Consider the following 4,306-nt stretch of genomic DNA (forward strand, 5'->3'; position numbering starts at 1 on the left):
AGACAGCTCCTGAAATGGCGCGTCTCTCGACAGGTTATTTCCGAGCTTATGTGAGCCTGACAATCGGCTAAGCGTACTGGCTACGCACGGCGTCCTTCTGGAGATGGGAACCGTGGCTGCTGCTTTGGAAACCACTGAAGGCCTTCTCGGACTCATCGGCGGTCACGGCCTCGACCGCACCGGGAGCGGGTGCATCAATGGCCTTATCAATCATCATGAAGCAGGGAGCAAACAGCAGTTTCGAGCGACGTTTGCCCAGCTTAACCACGCCGGTACTTCGCGATCGGGCCAACAAAGGCCCGAGAGAGGCTCCAGAAAGAAAAAGAAAGGAAAGATGTGGGCAACACCTTGAAGCTCTTGTGCGTTTTTACTTCCAAGTGGCCGCTTTCTTCTTGCGCCTGTGCGGCTTTCCTACCGGCTCCCGCTTCCACCGGAAAGGCGGCCGCACGCTTTGACGCTTACGAGCGGAGGGACGCAAACTCGCGCGCTCATAATGACATTGAATCAGTCGCCCGGGTGCGGCGTTCCCGGGCTGCTTACTGATAGTGTATATATATATATATATATATATATATATATATATATATATATATATATATATATATATATATATATATATATATATATATATATATATATATATATATATCCCTCAAGCCTCCGCGTAGCGACGGTAGACATTTGTTAGATAGATAACGGCCTTTGGAAAGGGGTAGCGGCGCTGGTGGAATGACCCTGTGGTCCGGCGTTCGCGCTGAGCGCGCAGGCGGCGATCGCCAAGCAGGGCGACCGCTGCTGCTTCGGAAAAGACAGCCGCAGGCAGTCCGACGCGAGGGGCTCGTCCGCGGCAGCCTTCGCTGCCAGTTGGGCGGCGATATATAAAGCGGGCCCTCCACTGCAGCAGTCAGAAGCACGTTCTGTAGCGACCACAGCAGACACACAGGTCAACCCAACAGGTAATGGCACCACTCCTCTGCTCTTGCCGCGGCTGTCGCACGGGCTACTCCTCCTTGGATTTCGCGTTTTACAAATGGCTCTGAGACAAGCTCAATTTTAGCTATTTTAGAAAACTCTTTCCAATGTATCTCCCGTTATATATTTTACAATATATCTAGCAGTCACCACTTAACAGCCAATTAGAATACTAAAGAGGCATTAATTCTGACTCCTTGTTATAAAAAGTAATGCTATAGGCGGAAATCTACAACTACGCATGAGGCAAACATAACAATTCTTTCTATAGCATGTAACATTTCTGTCTATAGCATGTAATTTACATGTCAAAACAGCCAGTTACTTTACTGCCACAATGACAGGCACTCTGCGTCGGCTTTCCTAAATCTAGCCTGCTGGTTAGTTTTTCGGCAGCTTTCTTTAGCTTAACGTTACAGCGATGTACTTGAAACCGTAGTGCAGTTTGCTTCCTTCGTGTGGAAAAGAATCCGATAGTTCCGTTAGCAATAAGCAATATATTCCTATCACTGATTTGCCCGTCCACTGCGATGGCAGGGGCGTAGCTTGAAATTTTGAGTTGTTTTGCACAGCATTAGTGCCGTTTCTATTCGCAAAAACTGTTTCATATTGTAACCAACGGAAATGTATGATTTTAAATGTAAGTCGGCAATCTTCGCATTATGTGTACACAGAAAAATTAGAAAGCTTTCCTTTACGGACCTACTTCCCTTTGGCCGAAGAGAAACACAGACCCAGAGAACTGTTATGCGCGGTAGAACGGACCGTCGAAATGCAGTATTGTTACAGCTTAGTACTTAGAACTAAATTTTAATACCTCATTTACGTCAAGTCGGGAAACCTGAGCTTGCAGATGAGTATATGATATATTTTGGCTCAGCAGTATATAACTATCTACAGAGGGCGCAAGAGAGTGAGAGAGAGAAATGAACTTCAATGAGAGGGCCCAAGGATTTAATAATGTCATCCACTTTAATTATGCTAAAGCATTGCAAGGAGAAAAATGCTGTTTATATTTCGTTGAACTATTGCACAGCATGTGGAGTTAGGCTTCGTCTTGATGGTCATGTCATATTTTAGGTGCTTTTCATATGTTCCCGTAAAAATACAACTTGTATGTTCTCCGTCGTCATTGGTCTATTAAGTCTACATGCTGTTCTTTTGGTCAATTTACAATTTCAGGCCATTAAATAGACAGTGCCTTTCTTCACTCCTCTATAATGTACACATATGTATCTCACCGGTGCGGTGGCTCAGTGGTTATGGCGCTCAGCTGCTGACACGAAAGACGCGGGTTCGATCCAGGCCGCGGCGGTCGAATTTCGATGGAGGCAAAATTCTAGAGGCGTGTGTGCTGTTCAGTGTGGTCAAAATTTCCGGGGCCCTTCACTACGACTTCTCTGATAGCCTTAGTCGCTTTGGGACGGTAAACCCTCATAAGCCAACCAACACATATGTATCGGCCGTAAACACACCGTTTAGAGCACGTCAGTTGTTGCCTAAGACAGATCAGGGGAACACACTGTTGTATACGCAGCACCGTAGTCCTCGTGTGCCTGACGCGGTTTCTGCTGTCTGATGTTCTGGATTAAAAAAAGCGCGTCGCAGTTAAGCCGGAAATTTTCTTTGAAAGCGATAGTCGATTTGTAGATAAGGCCTGGACCGTAACAAACCCATCCTTCACTACAATATCTGCGTTCAAAGTTTGAGTACTACTCACGATAAAAAGCGAATACATGCCGAATTTTCTGCTCATGAGCAGCACAGCCTTCGAACGGGGTGTGAATTGCATACATTCATATGATGAATTTGCACACTGCAAGGAGGTAAGAAAATTACCCTGTAGCAAATTGCTTCGCTGCACGGGTTTTAGACTGCTATGCTGTACTTATTTTGAGCTTGGTTATTTTGAAGGAGCTGCGTTGGAATTTCAACTTGGCAATTTGGCTTAGCTTTGTGCAGGAAGAACAGGTGCCGGCCGTCGGTGTTATTTGATGTATAAGCAATAAATGTGCATCAGACAGTCAGATAAATAAAAGCTAGCCTTAACGTACGTAAGACAATTTTAATGGCCAGCAAGGTGACCAAGCAGCGTGGGAGCTCAGTACGGTGTGAGTGCTTAACGCGATACAATCAAAGGGCGAGCAAAGAGCAAATGTTTTGAGTCACCTTCCTCAATTACTGTCACCTGCTTGTAGTTACGCGGGGGCGCTGTATGTGCAAAGTTTCTTTGGTTGTGGCACGTGGACGGAAAACTACTTTCACTAAGTTATACGCGGACGACAGTGAGGATGCTTGGGATATGTTAAGACCATATGTTTCTTGTTTTCAGACACCATGCTGAGCAGCAGGACAATCCTTCTGGCCCTCGTGGTCATCGCCCTAGCCTTCGCCATCGCCTCCGCCCAGTTCCGCGGAGGATTCGGCGGTGGACGTGGATTCGGAGGGGGACGTGGATTCGGCGGAGGATTCGGCGGTGGACGTGGATTTGGCGGAGGCTTTGGACGTGGAGGCTTCGGTGGCGGCTTCGGACGTGGAGGGTTTCGAGGATGAAAGGATCTGTGATAACGGAGAAGCAAATAGAGTTTCGTTGTGAATCGTCACGAGTGCAAATTTAAGAGACAAAGCTAAGAAAAACGAAGGCCGAAGTCATCATCGTTTCTCTTTTTCATGATGCTTCGCGGCCACGTGCGTCGGCCAGCGGGTTACGAAGATCTGACCGAGCAGAATCTGGCCACAAATGTTACATCTTCTTGAGCCCTAATTGTTCTGTAAATAAAAAAGGGTTGGACACAGAAAACATTGCATTTCTTTTTGTCTGTGGCGTTCGGCACCACAGGAAAGCTCACGCTATACGCTGCACTTAGCAGTTCAAGCACCTCCCCGAGGAAGAGCTATAATCGGTGTTCGTTCGTTCTCATCCATTTCACTATTTGTCACGGCATCAAGAAATAACACATTGTTTTCAATTTGTTCACCGTATCACACATTAATAGGAGCTAATCCTGCCCCATGAAGAGCAAGTACAGTAAGGGGATACCACATGAAAATATGCTATCTTCCAGATGTTTGGCACCCGTAGCACTGTTCTGCCTTCATCAGTAAACAAAAAAAAGCCAATCCACTGTCGAGTTTTCCTTTCGGATAAAGGGCGTTTGGCGCTTATTCAGAATACTTTGCATGGCGGCATTTGCACAGTAACATTGATATGCATTTCCAACGTCGAAGGGAGGCGACGAAATGCTTCTGGTAAATTGTCTGAAAACTTGGCAGGTACACCTAATTCCAATATGCGTTGGCAATGGGATAGCGATAGCAACTGCCCATGGTTTCA

The 4,306-nt window shown here is 46.4% G+C and overlaps 1 long non-coding RNA gene across 1 annotated transcript; it reads left to right on the plus strand.

Annotated features, from left to right (window-relative positions):
* Positions 1-679: 679 nt before the first annotated feature.
* On the plus strand, positions 680-3,772 carry LOC144127882 (uncharacterized). The gene is made up of 2 exons (XR_013313603.1): positions 680-956; positions 3,305-3,772. It is a non-coding gene; the product is annotated as an uncharacterized LOC144127882 (long non-coding RNA).
* The last annotated feature ends 534 nt before the right edge of the window (positions 3,773-4,306 follow it).

The sequence above is a fragment of the Amblyomma americanum genome, chromosome 4, assembly GCF_052857255.1.
Source record: "Amblyomma americanum isolate KBUSLIRL-KWMA chromosome 4, ASM5285725v1, whole genome shotgun sequence".
Taxonomy (NCBI): Eukaryota; Metazoa; Arthropoda; class Arachnida; order Ixodida; family Ixodidae; genus Amblyomma; species Amblyomma americanum.